The 22,076-nt window shown below is 44.3% G+C and overlaps 1 protein-coding gene and 1 long non-coding RNA gene across 2 annotated transcripts in view; one reads left to right on the top strand and one right to left on the bottom strand.

Annotated features, from left to right (window-relative positions):
* LOC110527736 (metabotropic glutamate receptor 4) overlaps positions 1 to 22,076 on the bottom strand; it is a 336,296-nt gene that overhangs the window by 267,939 nt on the left and 46,281 nt on the right. The window lies entirely within an intron of this gene.
* Positions 11,162 to 22,076, top strand: part of LOC149982517 (uncharacterized) — a 305,212-nt gene continuing 294,297 nt past the window's right edge. The window contains exons 1-2 of the long non-coding RNA XR_016497209.1: positions 11,162 to 11,295; positions 11,664 to 11,725. This is a non-coding gene — a long non-coding RNA (uncharacterized LOC149982517). The remainder of the gene's footprint in view (positions 11,296 to 11,663; positions 11,726 to 22,076) is intronic.

The raw sequence follows: 22,076 nt of genomic DNA, 5'->3' as shown, positions 1-22,076 counted from the left end.
CAGAGTCTGGAGACGCCGTGGAGAACGTTCTGCTGCCTGCAACATCCTCCAGCATGACCGGTTTGGCGGTGGGTCAGTCATGGTGTGGGGTGGCATTTCTTTGGGGGGCCGCACAGCCCTCCATGTGCTCACCAGAGCAGTAGCCTGACTGCCATTAGGTACCGAGATGAGATCCTCAGACCCCTTGTGAGACCATATGCTGGTGCGGTTGGCCCTGGGTTCCTCCTAATGCAACACAATGCTAGACCTCATGTGGCTGGAGTGTGTCAGCAGTTCCTGCAAGAGGAAGGCATTGATGCTATGGAACTGGCCCGCCCGTTCCCCAGACCTGAATCCAATTGAGCACATCTGGGACATCATGTCTCGCTCCATCCACCAACGCCACGTTGCACCACAGACTGTCCAGGAGTTGGAGGGTGCTTTAGTCCAGGCCTGGGAGGAGATCCCTCACGAGACCATCCGCCACCTCATCAGGAGCATGCCCAGGCGTTGTAGGGAGGTTATACAGGCACGTGGAGGCCACACACACTACTGAGACTCATTTTGACTTGTTTTAAGGACATTACATCAAAGTTGGATCAGCCTGTAGTGTGGATTTCCACTTTAATTTTGAGCGTGACTCCAAATCCAGATTTCCATGGGTTGATAAATCTGATTTCCATTGATAATTTTTGTGTGATTTTACTGTCAGCACATTCAACTATGTAAAGAAAAATGTATTTAATAAGAATATTTCATTCATTCAGATCTGGGATGTGTTATTTTAGTGTTCCCTTAATTTTTTTGAGCAGTGTACATTTTGATTTGCTTAACACTTTTTTGGTTACTACATGATTCCATATGTGTTATTTCATAGTTTTGATGTCTTCACTGTTTTTCTACAATGTAGAACAATGGTCAAAATAAAGAAAAACCCTTGAATGAGTAGGTGTGTCCAAACTTTTGAATGGTACTGAATGCAACCAGTAGGCCTAGTAAATGTACCGTTAACCCTCGTCAAATGGTTACGTTAAACATTGTTGGTAGAGTTCACAACCTGCTACACTTGTGAGAAACAAGTTTTGGTTTATTTCATAACCATCATTTAGGAGTTTTGTAAATGTTTTCATTGTCTTTTATTTGGAGTCCTCCATGTGAGCAATGACCATGTGTCTTCTTTCTCTGTCCTGATCACGTTGATGGCAGTGGAGGCTGCTGAGAGGAGGACGGCTTATAGTAAGGGCTGGAACGGCGCGAATGGAATGGCATCAAACTGTGATGTATTTGATACCATTTAACTGATTCCACCCCAGCCATTACCACAAGCCCTCCTCCCCAATGAAGGTGCCACCAGGCTCCTGTGGTTGAGGGAGCATGCAACCTGCGGAGTTGATACAATGTTGCACTTCACAAGTGACAACTCAAGTCAAGACACATCGAAAGGGAGGCAGAAAGGCGTAGAGAGATGTGATTTAAAGAACCTGATTTTTCATCAGGATATTTTCTACTGTGTTTAAATGTATTTTACTTAGTTGACAATGGAATCCCAGTCTGCTGTCCGCATTTGCTTCAAGATGTCCACCATTGATCATGTACCCAAGAAATCAAAGGTAACTGAACAAAATTACTATCACCTCGTAGCACTCACTTCAGTCATCATAAAGTGCTTTGAAAGGCTAGTTAAGGATCATATCCCCTCTACCTTGCCTGACACCCTAGACCCACTTCAATTTGCTTACCACCTGAATAGATCCAAGGATGATGCAATCACCATTGCACTGCACAGTGCCATATCCCATCTGGACAAGATGAATACTTATGTAAGAATGCTGTTCATTGACTATAGGTTAGCATTCAACACCATAGTACCCTCAAAGCTCATCATTAAGCTCGGGGCCTTGGGTCTGAACCCCGCCCTGTGAAACTGGGTCATGGACTTCATGATGGGCCACCCCTGTTGGTGAAGTTAGGAAACAACACCACCAGTTCGCTGATCCTAAACACAGGGGCCCCACAAGGGTGCGTGCTCAGCCCTCTCCTGTACTCCCTGTTCACCCATGACTGTGTGGCCACGCATGCCTCCAACTTAAATCATCAAGTTTGAAGGCGACACAACAGTAGTAGGCCTGACTACCAACAATGACCAGACAGCCTACAGGGAGGAGGTGAGGGCCGTAGGAGAGTGGTGCAGGGAAAATAACCTCTCACTCAACATTAACAAAACAAAAGGAGCTGATCGTGGATTTCAGGAAACAGCAGAGGGAGCATGCCCCTATCCACATCGAAGGGACCGCAGTGGAGGTGGAAAGCTTCAAGTTCCTCGGCGTACACATCACCAACAATCTGAAATGGTCCACCCACACAAAATGTGGTAAAGAATGTGCAATAGCAGATAGAACTGGACTCTGAAGATTCAATATGCCATATCCATTTACAAAATGTCCAGATCCCTGCGAATCATGGGCAGTTAAGGTTGCTCTCTCAGCAGGTTTGGGTAATGGTCCAGAGAGGATGGCATGGGGTGAGGCATCTCTTCTCACCTGTTGACTCTGAGTTGTGGGAGGTGCTAATGATCCCTTACATACTCAACATAGTGGGTCAGAAGGAGCTTTTTCACACTTCTTCATCATGCAAACCACAAGTGCCTTTAGTAGGCCTGCAGTCTACTGCCTACGGCCATATTGGAGCTAGTATAATGAATACAAGATCGACCACAGGAGCCTTCACTCTGTGGTATTTGACGGAAGGAGGTAGCTACATAGTCAATAGTGAGGACTGCTACCTGTCAGGCGGCATTGATTTATCCACAGACTAGACCTGACTTCCAATCATAGCCCTTCTTTACTTGTATCATTGCACATACTGCAAAACAACAGCAGAGGGCAACCATTTTGACTCACTCTGATGGTAATGCTCAAAAATTGGATTAGAACTTTAAAAAGGTAGCAGATATCCCACTCTGGAATTTTGAAATGCTCGTAGAGTATATTATGTTCAAAAATATATTGAAATATTAGCCAAATCAAAAATACTTTCAATATTCATGTTTGTATTTTTCAATATTCATAAATGTATGTAAGAATGTTATTATTGAAATACAAATACTACTCATTTTACAGAGCGGTGGTAAAGCTTCATATGACTTTTGCTTTGTAGCAACTAGAGATTATGACGTCAATATTCAATTGATTATTTCTTAATTATGTTTTACAATACAAATGTCAAATATATGTAAACAATTCTTCCTCCAAAAGGACCCTTTTACAGATTACATTTTGTGAAAATCCAAAAAGTAATGGTCATTTTGGGTTCTAGTTTCGTGAGAAATCACTCAAACATTGAGTTGATTTGATACGTACTGTGAGCTGCTCGGCCCTCACACTTTAACAAGCCTTCGGAGGCCAGAAAGAAGTAATGCATTGACAATTTCACACAGAGAACCATGCTTGACTCCTAATGAGGACCTCCAATCATCTCCTCAAAGAAATGGCATGACAAAGCACCTCATTAAGACTTACTTACTCTTCTTAGTGCGTACAAATCAACCCAATAACGCTGATTATTTCACACCATCAAGTTGAATTTCTCACAGCTAAGAGGAAAGTCCAGACAATAGGAATGGGTCAAAAGAGGTGCAATAGGGTGATTTAATCTTCTCACTACCACCAAACTGATTTAAGATTTGTAAACACGCTTTGACTAAACCCATCCCATTAGTCAAGAGGGCCTCGTCCAGAAACAATTCCTAGCCCCTAGCTACTAGCCCCCTAGCCTCTAGCACTACTAGCCCCTAGCTGAACTAACTCCTAGCTATTAGCTACTAGCCCATTTCTCCTAGCTACTAGCCCCTAGCCTAGCTGAATTAACCTATAGACCACTAGTCACTTTAAGAAGATCTCAATTAGCTTCACACAATTTGGTAGTAGGCCTACTGTAGCTACACCTTGCCCTTATAAACTAGGTGAATAATTGTCTATATTGCTCATACCTGCCCAGTTGTTTTCAGATCTACATGATAGGTCTAAGCAGAGTGGGCCAGGATCTAGGGCCTGTAAGAACCGACGCTGGAGTAGAGAAGCAGGTACAGAGAGTGAACATTTAATATAGCACAGACATGGAACAGGAACAGCGTCAGAACCGGGTACCATAACAACAAAAAACAATTAATGCTGAAGCAGAGAACAGAGCTGGGGAACAGAGAGATATATGGGAGGAAATAACACAGGTGATTGAGTCCAGGTGAGTGCAATTAAATCGCTGATGCGCGTAATGATTGTGGCAGGAGTGTGTAGTTTTGGGCAGCCTGGCGCCCTTGAGCACCAGTGAGGGAGAGCGGGAGCAGGCGTGACAGGGCCAGTGTTTGGGGTAGGGACTAGGGGTTAGTTCATGGACAGAGAGCCTCCTCACTTCACTTCATCTGACTTAGTGTTGACATCCTCATTAACCTCCACCTTCATCCATGTCTTCTTGTTACCAACGTCTCCCACTTAATCAGCGTCTTATTAAAACACCACGGATGCCATTTAAGGCCTGCTTTCCTTCCCCGTACTCAGGGGAATCTGTGTATTATTACTAACGAATCATGCACAATCAGGAAACCTAATTGCAAGATAAAAACCAATTTGGTCCAAATTTGGCTTGTTGCTAGTCATGTGCAGTGGGAAGGATGGAAAGGGTTGCTGCTGAATATGAATATATTGTTCCTGCACCACCAGTTGTATGTGGACACAAATGGAAAAAGCTTCACCATGCCATCTCACCTCAAGGTTATGCGTTTCAAGGAATGGAAGAAGGGAAGAACAGCTGAACAAATAGAAGAACATGAACAGTGAGCTGCTCATGATGAATGTATAACATATGCTGGGCTGATTATGTTCATCATATGTTCATCAAGTAAGCTTTCTGTCTGTAAATATTCATGATCTCATGGCAACACCTCAAATTGTATTCAAATGGTAATTCCAATATAACGAACGGGTGGTTCTGCCAAACAATTGTTTCATTGCTTCAATTATTTGTTCATTTCTTGCTTCCTTTCGATGGTCAGTGGAAGGATGTGGGATGTACCGCTCAGTTACCTGAGAACCTAGTGTAGCCAAGGTAGATCCATGCAGGAGAAGCCTACATACACCATAAAGTGTCATACTGTATAATAATTTAATGTAAACCTGCCCCCACTCCCAATCTTTTCAGACAAGCAATGTATAAAAATCCAATCCAATGTCTCCAACTTAAGAACAGTCTGACACAAAATGGCTGGAGAATTGCGTGTATGGTTATAGGGGACTGCTGAAGTTTTAAATCTACCATGGCATACAGTATTTCAACTTCTGAAGTGTTATATGTGTATCGACCAAAAAGGAGAGCATAGATTGCAGCTGTCATGGGGATACTAGAAAGTGGTTGACATGTCAGATGGTGGCCATCTGCCCAGTGACCTATAATGATTGGTGCATGGATGGATGTGTGTATGAGAGCTGTGTCTCTCCTCTGTGAACAATGCTATGTAAATTAATCTGGGTTTCACTAAATGTCTCTCTTTTGGGTAGTGTAACTCTGTCATGATGAGCACATTCCCATCTCAAGAGGTTAACTTAAAAAAAAAAAAAAAGAATAGTAAGTGCCTATTAAATGCAAAATAAAGTAACAGTGTTGACCGTAACAGTGTTGACCGTAACAGGGTTGACGATTTCATCTTAAATCAGCTATAATTCACCTCGTGGCAGGGTGAATGGAAGCTGGTTGTGTTTAACATGGAGGGGCAATTAATACAAATGCAAGCTTCACCAAAATAAATAATTTGTTAAAACATTTCTAGTGTCTATGAGTAAGAGGGGGTTATGTCTAACTTTTTTTTTTGCTTTAGGGAGGGTTTTGTGTTTTTTTTATTGGGCACAGGGGAGGGTAGTGAGTTCTTTCCCTGGTTTTACATTCCATCTTTTGCAGGTTTTACTGTATTTCTTCTAGAGGTCGACCGATTAATCGGAATGGCTGATTTCAAGCATTCATAACAAATCGGAAATCGGTATTTTTGAACGCCGATATCCGATTATTTAAAAATATATATATTTATTATTTAACTAGGCAAGTCAGTTAAGTCAGTTAAGAACACATTCTTATTTTCAATGACTGCCTAGGAACTGTGGGTTAACTGCCTTGTTCAAAGGCAGAAGGACAGATTTTCACCTTGTCAGCTCAGGGGATCCATTCTTGCAACCTCACAGTTAACTAGTTCAACGCTCAAACCATTGCACTCCACGAGTAGCCTGCCTGTTACGCAAATTGCGAGCTAGCATTAAACTTATCTTTAAAAAAAACAATCAATCATAATCACTAGTTATAACTACTGATCCAGTTTAGCAGGCAATATTAACCAGGTGAAATTGTGTCATTTCTCTTGTGTTCATTGCACGCAGTCAGGGTATATGCAACAGTTTGGGCTGCCTGGCTCATTGCGAACTAATTTGCCAGAATTTTACGTATTATGACATACATTGAAGGTTGTGCAATGAAACAAGAATATTTAGACTTAGGGATGCCACCCGTTAGATAAAATACCAAACGGTTCCGTATTTCACTGAAATAATAAACGTTTTGTTTTCGAAATGATAGTTTCCAGATTTGATCATATTAATGACCAAAGGCTCGTATTTCTGTGTGTTATTATGTTATAATTAAGTCTGATTTGGTAGAGCAGTCTGACTGAGCAGCAGCAGGCCCGCAATCATTCATTCAAACAGCACTTTCGTGCGTTTTGCCAGCAGCTCTTCGCAAGCACAGGCCTGTTAATGACTTCAAGCCTATCAGCCTAATGGCTGGTGTAACCGATGTGAAATGGCGAGCTAGTTAGCTGGGTGTGCGCTAATACTGTTTCAAACGTCACTCGCTTTGAGATTTGGAGTAGTTATTCCCTTTGCGCTGCAAGTGCCGCGGCTTTTGTGGAGCGATGGGTAACGATGTTTCGAGTGTGTCTGTTGTCGATGTGTTCCTGATTCGAGCCCAGGTAGGGGCGAGGGGTGGACGGAAGCTATACTGTTACACTGGCAATACTATAGTGCCTATAAGAACATCCAATAGTCAAAGGTATATGAAATACAAAATGGTATAGAGAGCAATAGTCCTATAAATCCTATATTAACTACAACCTAAAACCTCTTACCTTGGAATATTGAAGTTTCATGTTAAAAGGAACCACCAACTTTCATTTGTTCTCATGTTCTGAGCAAGGAACTTAAACGTTAGCTTTTTTACATGGCACATATTTTACATGGCACATATTTTACATGGCACACATATCACTTTGTTTTTGCATTATTTAAACCAAATTGAACATGTTGCATTATTTATTTGAGGCTAAATTGATTTTATTGATGTTTTATATTCAGTTAAAATAAGTGTTAATTCAGTATTGTTGTAATTGCCATTATTACAAATAAAACATTTTTTGGGATTTTTTTTCCCATGCACTAACTTTTACTATACAAAACATTAAGATCACCTCTCTTTCCATGACATAAACTGACCAGGTGAATCCAGATAAAAGCTTTGATCCCTTATTGATGTTACCTGTTGAATCCACTTCAGTGTAGATGAAGGAGGAGAAAGCTTAAAGAAGGAGTTTTAAGCCTCGAGACGATTGAGACATGTATTGTCTACTGTATGTGCGCCATTCAGAGGGTGAATAGGCAAGACAAAATATTTAAGTGCTGTTGAACAGGGTATGGTAGTAGGTGCCAGGTACTAAGGTTTGTGTCAAGAACTCTAAAGCTGCTTGGTTTTTCAAGCGCAACAGGTTGGTCCATCATCAAAAGGTAATCCAGACAACTTGACACAACTTTGAGAAGCATTGGAGTAAACATGGGCCAGCATCCCTGTGGAACGCTGTCGACACTATCAATATTAGGAAAGTGTTCCTAATGTTTGGCATACTCAGTGTAGTCTACCAGTCTGTCTATCCTGCCCTCTATCCACCATTCATAATGACAATAGTGGTAGGTGGATTGTTTGTCCATAAACTCAACATATAGCAATTTTAAAGATTTTACTGAGTTACAGTTCATGTAAGGAAATTAATTAGGCCCTAATCTATGGATTTCACATGAATGGGAATATAGATATGAAAAGCACACTTATCCAGCGTGCCTGTGGCCATCGAAGGTGAGCATTTGCCAACTGAAGTCAGTTATGATGCCAAACTGCAGTAAGGTCAAACCCTAGTGAGGATGACAAGCATGCAGATGAGCTTCCCTGAGACGGTTTCTGACAGTTTGTACAGAAATTCTTCGGTTGTGCAAACCCATAGTTTCATCAGCTGTCCGGGTGTCTGGTCTCAGACGATCCCGCAGGTGAAGAAGCCGGATGTGGAGGTCCTGAGCTGGTGTGGTTACACGTGGTCTGTGGTTGTAAGACCGGTTGAACGTACTGCCAAATTTTCTAAAATGATGTGAGAGGCGGCTTATGGTAGAGAAATTAACATTCAAATCTCTGGCAACAGCTCTGGTGGATATTCCTGCTGTCAGTATGCCAATTGCACGCTCACTCAAAACTTGAGACATCTGTGACATTGTGTTGTGTGACAAAACTGCACATTTTAGAGGGGCCGTTTACTGTGTAATGATGATGCTGTTTAAACAGCTTCTTGATATGCCACACCTGTCAGGTGGATAGATTGCCAAGACAAAGGAGAAATGCTCACTAACAGGGATGTAAACACATTTGTGACCAACATTTTATAGAAATAAGCTTTTGGTGCATAAGGAAAATGTATGACATCATTTATGTCAGCTCATGATACATGGGACCAACACTTTACATGTTGTGTTTATTTTTTTTAGTGTAGAAATCATGCCACAAGTAAAAGCATTCAAAGCTGCATACATTTTTAATATGAAGAAATATGAATTGGTGATAGGCAGCAGAGAGGCCAGGTGCATAGTTGCACATGAAAGAACAGTGAAGACATGAGACAGACGCAGCTCAAAAAGCTCCCCTATTGATCTTGGTTGGGGACAGTACAATTATCCTAACTAGACTAGCCTACAACACAACAATGCCATGAAGAATAGCATTATTGTTGTCAAGTGAGTACAAAATTCTACTCTAGACTGCAGTGAAAATGTCATTTGAATAACAATGCGAAAGCCCTGCGATTTGAATGTTTCATTACATTTGGATCAGTTGTGGGTCTACTCTCAACCGTTTTAAGGTCTAAAAAGTTAACAGCAGCAGGCCAGTCTGGCTGTATTTTTTTACTTGGATACTGAGATGCGCTGTCTGTTGTGGCTCATCATTCTCCCGCGTCATCCTACTGTCTAATAATGTGACCATATAAAGTGCATTCGGAAAATATTCAGAGCGGTTGACATTTTCCACATTTTGTTACATTATTATTCCAATAAATGCCCATCACTCTACACACAATACCACATAATGACAAAGCAAAAAAAAAAACGTTTTTTAGAAATAACACATTTACATAAGTATTCAGACCCTTTAATCAGCACTTTGTTGAAGCAAATTTGGAAGCAATTACAGCCTCAAGTCTTCATGGGTATGAAGCTACAAGCTTAGCACACCTGTATTTGGGGAGTTTCTTCCATTCTTCTCTGCAGATCCTCTCAAGTTCTTTCAGGTTGGACAGGGAGCGTAGCGGCACAGCTACTTTCAGGTCTCTCCAGAGATGTTTGATCGGGTTCAAGTCCGAGCTCTGGCTGGGCCACTCAAGGACATTCAGAGACACTCCGGCGTTGTCTTGGCTGTGTGCCCCCAGTCTGAGGTCCTGAGTGCTCTGGAGCAGGTTCACATCAAGGATCTCTATGTACTTTGCTCCATTAATCTTTCCCACAATCCTGACTAGTCTCCTAGTCCCTGGCACTGAAAAACATTCCCACAGCATGATGCTGCCACCACCATGCTTCACCGTAGGGATGGTGCCAGGTTTGCTCCAGACGTGACGCTTGGCATTCAGGCCAAATAGTTCAATCTTGGTTTCATCAGATCAGAGAATCTTGTTTCTCATGGTCTGAGAGTCCTTTAGGTGCATTTTGGCAAAGTCCATGCGGGCTGTCATGTGCCTTTTACTGAGGAGTGGCTTCCATCTGGCCACTCTACCATAAAGGCCTGATTGGTGGAATGCTGCAGAGATGGTTGTCCTATTGGAAGGTTTTCCCATCTCCACAGAGGAACTCTGGAGCTCTGTCAGAGTGCCACCGGGTTCTTGGTCACCAAGGCCCTTCTCCTCTGATTGCTCTGTTTGACCAAGCTAGGGCTCTAGAATGAGTCTTGGAAGATCCAAACGTCTTCCATTTAAGAATGATGGAGGCCACTGTGTTCTTGGAAACCTTCAATGCTGCAGAAATGTTATTGTACCCTTCCCCAGATCTGTGCCTTGACACAATCATGTATCGGACTTCTACGGACTCTATGGACAAATCATGTCCAATCAATTTAAATTGTCAAAGGTGGATAGAAACATCTCAAGGATGATCAATGACAACAGGATGCACCTGAGCTCAATTTCGAGTCTCAAAGCAAAGGTTCTGAATACTTATGTATATAAAAGGTATCTGTTTTTATTTTTAACCTGTTAGAGCTCTAGGGGCGCTATTTCATTTTTGGATAAAAAACGTTCCCGTTTTGAGCGCGATATTTTGTCACGAAAAGATGCTCGACTATGCATATTCTAGTTTTGGAAAGAAAACACTCTGAAGTTTCAGAATCTGCAAAGATTTTGTCTGTAAGTGCCCCAGAACTCATTCTACAGGCGAAACCAAGATGATGCATCAACCAGGAATTAGCAGAATTTCTGAAGCTCTGTTTTCCATTGTCTCCTTATATGGCTGTGATTGCGCAAGGAATGAGCCTACACTTTCTGTCGTTCGCCCAAGGCCTTAGCAGCATTGTGACGTATTTGTAGGCATATCATTGGAAGATTGACCATAAGAGACTACATTTTCCAAGTGTCCGCCTGGTGTCCTGCGTCGAATTCGGTGCGCAATTGCCAGCTGCTTCTACTTTACCATTTGATTCAGGGGAGAAAGCATGTGTCCAAGAACGATGTATCAATGAAGAGATATGTGAAAAACACCTTGATGATTGATTCTAAACAACGTTTGCCATGTTTTCAGTCGATATTATGGAGTTAATTTGGAAAAAAGTTCGCGTTTTGAGGACTGAATTTTCTGATTTTTTTTGGTAGCCAAATGTGATGTATAAAACGGAGCTATTTCTAATACACAAGGAATCTTTTTGGAAAAACTGAGCATCTGCTATCTAACTGAGAGTATCCTCATTGAAAACATCAGAAGTTCTTCAAAGGTAAATGATTTTATTTGAAGGCTTTTATGTTTTTGTTAATGTTGCGTGCTGGATGCTAACGCTAATGCTAACGCTAAATGCTAACGCTAAATGCTAACGCTAGCTAGCTACTTTTACACAAATTATTGTTTTCCTATGGTTGAGAAGCATATTTTGAAAATCTGAGATGACAGTGTTGTTTACAAAAGGCTAAGCTTGAGAGATGGCATATTTATTTCATTTCATTTGCGATTTTCATAAATAGTTAACGTTGTGTTATGCTAATGAGCTTGCTGATAGATTTACACAATCCTGGATACAGGGGTTTTTTCATAGCTAAACGTGACGCAGAAAACGGAGCGATTTGTCCTAAACAAATAATCTTTCAGGAAAAACTGAACATTTGCTATCTGAGAGTCTCCTCATTGAAAACATCTGAAGTTCTTCAAAGGTAAATGATTTTATTTGAATGCTTTTCTGTTTTTTTGTGTAAATGTTGCCAGCTGAATGCTAATGCTAAATGCTACGTTAGCCATCAATACTGTTACACAAATGCTTGTTTTGCAATGGTTGAGAAGCATATTTTGAAAATCTGAGATGACAGTGTTGTTAACAAAAGGCTAAGCTTGAGAGCTAGCATATTTATTTCATTTCATTTGCGATTTTCATGAATAGTTAACGTTGCGTTATGGTTGTCATGTACTGTCATGTTGTGTCTTGTCTCTGTCCTTTCCCTTCACCCTGTCTCCCTCTGCTGGTCGTTGTTAGGTTACCTTTTCTCCCCCTCTTTCCCCCAGCTGTGCCTTGTCTCCTCCTAACCACCTCGTCACCCCTTTTCCCACCTGTTCCCTTTTTCCCTCTGATTAGGTCCCTATATCTCTCTCTGTTTCTGCTCCTGTCTTTGTCGGATTCTTGTTTGTTGTGTTTCATGCCTGAACCAGACTGTCGTCATGTTTGCTGTAACCTTGTCTTGTCCTGTCGGAATCTGCCGGTCCGTCTGAGCCTACCTATGTTTGGTAATTAAAGAAGCTCTGTTTAAGTTAATTCGCTTTTGGGTCCTCATTCACGCACCGTAACAGAAGAATCCGACCAAGAATGGACCCAGCGACTTCGGATCCTCTCCACTCAGCCGTCGGGATCCAGGGAGCGATGCTAGGCAGACACGAGCAGGAAGTGTCTGCTGCTCGACATGCCGTTGAGACCCTGGCCACCCAAGTCTCCAACCTCACAGAACAGGTTCACCATCTCCGCCTCGATCCACCGGCCACTTCCAGGGCTTTCGAATCTCCGGAGCCCAGAATCAATAACCCGCCGTGTTACTCTGGGGAGCCCACTGAGCCCGCTCGTTCCTCACCCAGTGTGATATTGTGTTTTCTCTCCAGCCCAACACTTACTCCAGGAGCACTGCTCGTGTCGCCTACGTCATATCTCTCCTTATTGGACGGGCTCGTGAGTGGGGCACGGCAATCTGGGAGGCAAGGGCTAAGTGTACTAACCAGTATCAGGACTTTAAGGAGGAGATGATACGGGTTTTTGATCGATCTGTTTTTGGGGAGGAGGCTTCCAGGGCCCTGTCTTCCCTATGTCAAGGTAATCGATCCATAACAGACTACTCTATTGAGTTTCGCACTCTTGCTGCCTCCAGTGGCTGGAACGAGCCGGCTTTGCTCGCTCGTTTTCTGGAGGGTCTCCGCGCAGAGGTAAAGGATGAGATTCTCTCCCGGGAGGTTCCTTCCAGCGTGGATTCCTTGATTGAACTCGCTATTCGCATTGAGCGACGGGTTGATCTTCGTCACCGAGCTCGTGGAAAGGAGCTCGCGTTCTCCGTTGCCCCCCTCTCCGCATCACTACCATCTTCCTCTGCCGGCTCGGATGCTGAACCCATGCACCTGGGAGGTATCCGCATCTCGACTAAGGAGAGGGAACGGAGAATCACCAACCGCCTCTGTCTCTATTGCGGTTCCGCTGGTCATTTTGTCACTTCATGTCCAGTAAAAGGCCAGAGCTCGTCAGTAAGCGGAGGGCTACTGGTGAGCGCTACTACTCCTGTCTCTCCTTCAAGATCCTGCACTACCTTGTCGGTCCATCTACGCTGGACCGGTTCGTCAGCTTCCTGCAGTGCCTTAATAGACTCTGGGGCGGAGGGCTGTTTTATGGACGAGACCTGGGCTCGGGAACATGACATTCCTCTCAGACAGTTAAAGGAGCCCACGGCCTTGTTCGCCCTGGATGGTAGTCCTCTCCCCAGGATTCAGCGTGAGACGCTACCTTTAACCCTCACTGTTTCTGGTAATCATAGTGAAACCATTTCTTTTTTAATTTTTCGTTCACCTTTTACACCTGTTGTTTTGGGCCATCCCTGGCTAGTTTGTCATAATCCTTCCATTAATTGGTCTAGTAATTCTATCCTCTCCTGGAACGTCTCTTGTCATGTGAAATGTTTAATGTCTGCTATCCCTCCTGTTTCCTCTGTCTCTTCTTCACAGGAGGAGCCTGGTGATTTGACAGGGGTGCCGGAGGAATATCACGATCTGCGCACGGTGTTCAGTCGGTCCAGGGCCACCTCTCTTCCTCCACACCGGTCGTATGATTGTAGTATTGATCTCCTTCCGGGAACCACCCCCCCCCCCCCCCCGGGGTAGACTATACTCTCTGTCGGCTCCCGAACGTAAGGCTCTCGAAGATTATTTGTCTGTAGCTCTTGACGCCGGTACCATAGTCCCCTCCTCCTCTCCCGCCGGAGCGGGGTTTTTTTTTGTCAAGAAGAAGGACGGGTCTCTGCGCCCCTGCATAGATTATCGAGGGCTGAATGACATAACAGTGAAGAATCGTTATCCGCTTCCTCTTATGTCTTCAGCCTTCGAGATCCTGCAGGGAGCCAGGTTTTTCACTAAGTTGGACCTTCGTAACGCTTACCATCTCGTGCGCATCATGGAGGGGGACGAGTGGAAGACGGCGTTTAACACTCCGTTAGGGCACTTTGAATACCGGGTTCTTCCTTTCGGCCTCGCTAACGCTCCAGCTGTCTTTCAGGCATTAGTCAATGATGTCCTGAGAGACATGCTGAACATCTTTGTTTTCATTTACCTTGACGATATCCTGATTTTTTCACCGTCACTCCAGATTCATGTTCAGCACGTTCGACGTGTCCTCCAGCGCCTTTTAGAGAATTGTCTTTTTGTGAAGGCTGAGAAGTGCACTTTTCATGCCTCCTCCGTCACATTTCTCGGTTCTGTTATTTCCGCTGAAGGCATTAAGATGGATCCCGCTAAGGTCCAAGCTGTCATTGATTGGCCCGTCCCTAAGTCACACGTCGAGCTGCAGCGCTTTCTCGGCTTCGCGAACTTCTATCGTCGTTTCATCCGTAATTTCGGTCAGGTGGCAGCTCCTCTCACAGCCCTTACTTCTGTCAAGACGTGCTTTAAGTGGTCCGTTTCCGCCCAGGGAGCTTTTGATCTCCTCAAGAATCGTTTTACATCCGCTCCTATCCTTGTTACACCTGACGTCTCTAGACAGTTCGTTGTCGAGGTTGACGCGTCAGAGGTGGGCGTGGGAGCCATTCTTTCTCAGCGCTCCCTCTCTGACGACAAGGTCCACCCATGCGCGTATTTTTCTCATCGCCTGTCGCCGTCGGAACGTAACTATGATGTGGGTAACCGCGAACTGCTCGCCATCCGGTTAGCCCTAGGCGAATGGCGACAGTGGTTGGAGGGGGCGACCGTTCCTTTTGTCGTTTGGACTGACCATAGGAACCTTGAGTACATCCGTTCTGCCAAACGACTTAATGCGCGTCAGGCGCGTTGGGCGCTGTTTTTCGCTCGTTTCGAGTTCGTGATTTCTTATCGTCCGGGCTCTAAGAACACCAAGCCTGATGCTTTGTCTCGTCTCTTCAGTTCTTCAGTAGCCTCCACTGACCCCGAGGGGATTCTCCCTGAGGGGCGTGTTGTCGGGTTGACTGTCTGGGGAATTGAGAGGCAGGTAAAGCAAGCGCTCACTCACACTCCGTCGCCGCGCGCTTGTCCTAGGAACCTTCTTTTCGTTCCCGTTCCTACTCGTCTGGCCGTTCTTCAGTGGGCTCACTCTGCCAAGTTAGCCGGCCACCCTGGCGTTAGGGGTACGCTTGCTTCCATTCGCCAGCGTTTTTGGTGGCCCACCCGGGAGCATGACACGCGTCGTTTCGTGGCTGCTTGTTCGGTCTGCGCGCAGACTAAGTCCGGTAACTCTCCTCCTGCCGGCCGTCTCAGGCCGCTTCCTATTCCCTCTCGACCGTGGTCTCACATCGCCTTAGATTTTGTCACCGGACTGCCTTCGTCAGCGGGGAAGACTGTTATTCTTACGGTTGTCGATAGGTTCTCTAAGGCGGCTCATTTCATTCCCCTTGCTAAGCTTCCTTCTGCTAAAGAGACGGCACAAATCATCATCGAGAATGTTTTCAGAATTCATGGCCTTCCGTCAGACGTCGTTTCGGACAGAGGTCCGCAATTCACGTCTCAATTTTGGAGGGAGTTTTGCCGTTTGATTGGGGCTTCCGTCAGTCTCTCTTCCGGCTTTCACCCCCAGTCTAACGGTCAAGCAGAACGGGCCAATCAGACTATTGGTCGCATCTTACGCAGTCTTTCTTTTCGCAACCCTGCGTCTTGGTCAGAACAGCTCCCCTGGGCAGAATACGCCCACAACTCGCTTCCTTCGTCTGCGACCGGGCTATCTCCTTTTCAGAGTAGCCTCGGGTACCAGCCTCCGCTGTTCTCATCTCAGTTCGCCGAGTCCAGCGTCCCCTCCGCTCAGGCTTTTGTCCAACGTTGCGAGCGCACCTGGAAGAGGGTCAGGTCTGCACTTTGCCGTTATAGGACGCAGACTGTGAGGGCTGCTAATAAGCGTAGAACTAAGAGTCCTAGATATTGTTGCGGTCAGAGAGTTTGGCTCTCCACTCAGAACCTTCCCCTTAAGACGGCTTCTCGCAAGTTGACCCCGCGGTTCATTGGTCCGTTCCGTATTTCTCGGGTCATTAATCCTGTCGCAGTTCGACTTCTTCTTCCGCGATACCTTCGTCGCGTCCACCCGGTCTTCCATGTCTCCTGCATCAAGCCCGTCCTTCGCGCCCCCGCTCGTCTCCCCCCCCCCCCCCCATCCTTGTCGAGGGCGCACCCATCTACAGGGTCCGTAGAATTTTGGACATGCGTCCTCGGGGCCGTGGTCACAAGTACCTCGTAGATTGGGAGGGGTACGGTCCTGAGGAGAGGAGTTGGGTTCCCTCTCGGGACGTGCTGGACCGTGCGCTGATCGAGGATTTCCTCCGTTGCCGCCAGGTTTCCTCCTCGAGTGCGCCAGGAGGCGCTCGGTGAGTGGGGGGGTACTGTCATGTACTGTCATGTTGTGTCTTGTCTCTGTCCTTTCCCTTCACCCTGTCTCCCTCTGCTGGTCGTTGTTAGGTTACCTTTTCTCCCCCTCTTTCCCCCAGCTGTGCCTTGTCTCCTCCTAACCACCTCGTCACCCCTTTTCCCACCTGTTCCCTTTTTCCCTCTGATTAGGTCCCTATATCTCTCTCTGTTTCTGCTCCTGTCTTTGTCGGATTCTTGTTTGTTGTGTTTCATGCCTGAACCAGACTGTCGTCATGTTTGCTGTAACCTTGTCTTGTCCTGTCGGAATCTGCCGGTCCGTCTGAGCCTACCTATGTTTGGTAATTAAAGAAGCTCTGTTTAAGTTAATTCGCTTTTGGGTCCTCATTCACGCACCGTAACAATGGTAATGAGCTTGAGTCTGTATTCACGATCCCGGATCCGGGATAGGGAGATCAGAAAGGTTAATACATTTCCAAAAATTCCTAAAAAACTGTTTTCACTTTGACATTATGGGGTATTTTGTGCAGATTGATGTCGGGGAAAAATGTAATCAATTTTATAATAAGGCTGTAACGTAACAAAATGTGGAAAAGGGAAAGGGGTCTGAATACTTTCTGAATGCAATATACCGTTGAAGTCGGAAGTTTACATACACTTAGGTTGGAGTCATTAAAACTCGTTTTTCAACCACTCCACAAATTTCTTGTTAACAAACTATAGTTTTGGCAAGTTGGTTAGGACATCTACTTTGCGCATGACACAAGTAATTTTTCCAACAATTGTTTACAGACAGATCATTTCACTTATAATTCACTGTATCACAATTCCAGTGGGTCAGAAGTTTACATACACTAAGTACACTAAGTTGACTGTGCCTTTAACCTCTTAACCTCTTAACCTCGTTTTTGGAAAAATAACATTCCCAAAGTAAAGGGGCTATTTTTCAGGACCAGATAATAGAAAATGCATATAATTGACAGCTTAGGATAGAGAACTCTAAAGTTCCAAAACTGTAAAAAATATTGTCTGTGAGAATAACAGAACTGATATTGCAGGCGAAAGCCTGAGAAAAATCCAATCAGGAAGTGACTCTTATTTAGAAACCTCTGCGTTCCTATGCATCCCTACTGAGCAGTGAAAGGGATATCAACCAGATTCCTTTTTCTATGGCTTCCCTAATGTGTCTACTGTCACAAGATATAGTTTCAGGCTTTTATTTTTAAAAATTAGCGTGAGCGACAACATTGCGTCAGTGGTCAGCTGGTGGCTCTCAGAGTGATATGTGCGTAACAGACAAACGCGGCCATTGTTTCTCTCGCTCCTACTAAGAATATATTATCGAATAGATATTTGAAAAACACCTTGAGGATTGATTATAAAAAAACGTTTGCCATGTTTCTGTCGATATTATGGATCTAATTTGGAATATTTTTCGGCGTTGTCGTGACCGCAGATTCCGGTGGATTTCTCAAACAAACGTGAAGAACAAACGGAGGTATTTCGGCTATAAAAATAATCTTTATGGAACAAAATGAACATTTGCTGTCTAACTGGGAGTCTCGTCAGTGAAAACATCCGAAGATCAAAGGTAAACGGTTAATTTGATTGCTTTTGATAATTTCAAAATCTGAGATGACAGGGTGATTAACAAAAGGCTAAGCTGTGTTTCACTATATTTCACTTATGATTTCATGAATATTAATATTTTCTAGTAATATTTTTTGTCCGTTGCGTTATGCTAATTAGTGTCAGTTGATGACAATTCTTCCGGATCCGGGATGGGTAGTTCCAAGATTAAACAGCTTGGAAAATTCCTGAAAATTATGTCATGGCTTTAGAAGCTTCTGATAATTGACATAATTTGAGTCAATTGGAGGTGTACCTGTGAATGTATTTCAAGGCCTACCTTCAACCTCAGTGTCTCCTTGCTTGACATCATGGGAAAATCAAAATAAATCAGCCAATACCTCAGAAAAAAAATTGTAGACCTCCACAAGTCTGGTTCATCCTTGGGAGTAATTTACAAATGCCTGAAGGTACCATGTTCATCTGTACAAACAATAGTATGCAAGTATAAACACCATGGAACCACGCAGCCGTCATACCACTCAGGAAGAAGATGCGTTCTGTCTCCTAGAGATGAACGCACTTTGGCGCAAAAAGTGCTAATCAATCTCATAACAACAGCAAAGGACCTTGTGAAGATGTGGGAGGAAACGGGTACAAAAGTATCTATATCCACAGTAAAACGAGTCCTATATCGACATAACCTGAAAGGCCACTCAGCAAGGAAGAAGCCACTGCTCCAAAACCGCCATAAAAAAGCCAGACGGTTTTCAACTGCACATTGGGACAAAGATCGTACTTTTTGTAGAAATGTCTTCTGGTCTGAGGAAACAAAAACAGAACTGTTTGGCCATAATGACCATCGTTATGTTTGGAGGAAAAAGGGGGATGCTTGCAAGCCGAAGAACACCATCCGAACTGTGAAGTACGGAGTTGGCAAGCATCATGTTATGCTTTGATGCAGGAGAGACTGATGCACTTCAAACTAGATGATATGAGGATGGAAAATTATGTGGATATATTGAAGCAACATCTCAAGACATCAGTCAGGAAGTTAAAACATGGTCACAAATGGGTCTTCCAAATGGACAATGACTCCAAGCATACTTCCAAAGTTGTGGCAAAATGGCTTAAGGACAACAAAGTCAAGGAATTGGAGTAGCCATCACAAAGCCCTGACTTCAATCCCATAGAAATTTGTGGGCAGAACTGAAAAAACATGTGCGAGCAAGGAGGCCTACAGACCTGACTCAGTTACATCAGCTCTGTCAGGAGGAATGGGCCAAAATTAACCCAACTTATTGTGAGAAGCTTTTGGAAGGCTACCCAAAATGTTTGACCCAAGTTAAACAATTTAAAGGCAATGCTACCAAATACTAATTGAGTGTATGTAAAACTTCTGACCCACTGGGAGTGTGATGAAAGAAATAAAAGCTGAAATAAATAATTCTCTCTACTATTATTCAGACATTTCACATTCTTAAAATAAGACGGGGAATAACTGACCTAAGACAGGGAATTTTTATTAGGATTAAATGTCAGGAATTGTGAAAATCTGAGTTTAACTGTACAGTATTTGGCTGAGGTGTATGTAAACTTCTGCCTTCAACTGTACGTGCTTCTTCTCCATTATCCACAAAATGTATTTTGCCTCTTGCCAAGCCCTAAGCGACCACACGCTTTTGCCTAGAGAATGTCCCTTCTCGACCCACTCAGTTTCCACACAACACCAGAAAATGGCCAAAACGAGCTCACCTGCATATACTATGGTTTGACTTTTAGATGTTCAATGTCTCTTTTGAAAATATTATTGGAAAAAAAATCATTTCAAAATATTAAAATGAGAGCTCAGTACTCGTAACAGGGTTGACCTTAAAATGCCAGGGACATTGTTTTTTTTTTTTTTACCTTAAAATGAATCAAAATAACTGGGGCTTTACAATGATAATGAAAACTGAGCGTTGATCAAAGCTCAGAGTGCTTATATTCTTGATCTGACTGAGTTTTAATCAAGCCTGCCTCTTTGCGAATGAGTGGAATCATGAACAGTGGTTTATTCTGTATGTTAGTTGCGTCCCCCGGTTTTGACTCCTGGATTTGCCTTTTTAGCAGCTTACAAGAAATCCTGCTATGCGCTACGACGAACCATCAAACAGGCAAAGCGTCAATACAGGGCTAAGATTGAATCATACTACACTGGCTCCGACACTCGTCTTATGTGGCAGGGCTTGCAAACTATTACAGACTACAAAGGGAAGCATAGCCGCGAGCTGCCCAGTGACACGAGCCTACCAGACGAGCTAAATCACTTCTATGCTGGCTTCGAGGCAAGCAACACTGAGGCATGCATGAGAGCATCAGCTGTTCCGGACGACTGTGATCACGCCCTCCCTGTTTCCGATTTGAGTAAGACCATTAAACAGGTCAACATACACAAGGCTGTGGGGCCAGATGGATTACCAGGATGTGTGATCCAGGCATGTGCTGACGAACTGGCAGGTGTCTTCACTGACATTTTCAACATGTCCCTGATTGAGTCTGTAATACCAACATGTTTCAAGCAGACCACCATAGTCTCTGTGCCCAAGAACACAAAGGCAACCTGCCTAAATGACTACAGACCCATAGCACTCATGTCTGTAGCCATGAAGTGCTTTGAAAGGTTGGTAATGGCTCACATCAACACAATTATCCCAGAAACCCTAGACCCACTCCAATTTGCATACCGCCCATACAGATCCACAGATGATGCAATCTCTATTGGATTCCACACTGCCCTTTCACACCTGGACAAAAGGAACACTTATGTGAGAATGCTACTCATTGACTACAGCTCAGCGTTCAACACCATAGTACCCTCAAAGCTCATCACTAAGCTAAGGATCCTGCGACTAAACACCCCCCTCTGCAACTGGATCCTGGACTTCCTGACGGGCCGCCCCAGGTGGTGAGAGTAGGTAGCAACACATCTACCACGCTGACCCTCAACACTGGAGCTCCACAGGGTGCGTGCTCAGTCCCCTCCTGTACTCCCTGTTCACCCACGACTGCATGGCCAGGCACGACTCCAACACCATCATTAAGGTTGCAGACAACAACAGTGGTAGGCCTGATCACCGACAACGACGAGACAGCCTATAGGGAGGAGGTCAGAGACCTGGCTGGGTGGTGCCAGAATAACAAGCTATTCCTTTATCGTAACCAAGTCTGAGGAGATGATTGTGGACTACAGGAAAAGGAGGACCGAGCACGCCCCTATTCTCATCAATGGGGCTGTAACAGAGCAGGTTGAGAGCTTCAAGTTCCTTGGTGTCCACATCAACAACAAACTAGAATGGTCCAAACACACCAAGACAGTCGTAAAGAGGGCAAGACAAAGCTTATTCCCACTCAGGAAACAAAAAATATTTGGCATGGGTCATGAGATCCTCAAAAGTTTCTACAGCTGAAACATCGAGAGCATGGTTGTATCACTGCCTGGTACGGCAATTACCCAGCCTCTGCCCGCAAGGCACTACAGAGGGTAGTGCGTACAGCCCAGTACATCACTGGGGCTAAGCTGCCTGCCATCAAGGACCTCTACACCAGGCGGTGTCAGAGGAAGCCCTAAAAATTGTCAAAGACCCTAGCTACCCCAGTCATTGTCTGTTCTCTATACTACCACATGGCAAGCGGTACCGAAGTGCCAAGTCTAGGACAAAAAGGCTTCTCAACAGTTTTTACCCCCAAGCCATAAGACTCCTGAACAGCTAATCAAATATTTGCATTGTATACTCCCCCCTAACCCCTCTTTTTACACTGTTGCTACTCTCTGTTTATCATATATGCATAGTCACTTTAACTATACATTCATGTACATACTACCTCAATTGGGCCGACCAACCAGTGCTCCCACAC

Source organism: Oncorhynchus mykiss, chromosome 7 (assembly GCF_057628025.1).
Source record: "Oncorhynchus mykiss isolate SJ-2025 chromosome 7, ASM5762802v1, whole genome shotgun sequence".
NCBI classification, from domain to species: Eukaryota; Metazoa; Chordata; class Actinopteri; order Salmoniformes; family Salmonidae; genus Oncorhynchus; species Oncorhynchus mykiss.
The sequence above is the reverse complement of the archived record's forward strand: the minus strand, read 5'-3'. Positions and strand labels throughout refer to the sequence as shown.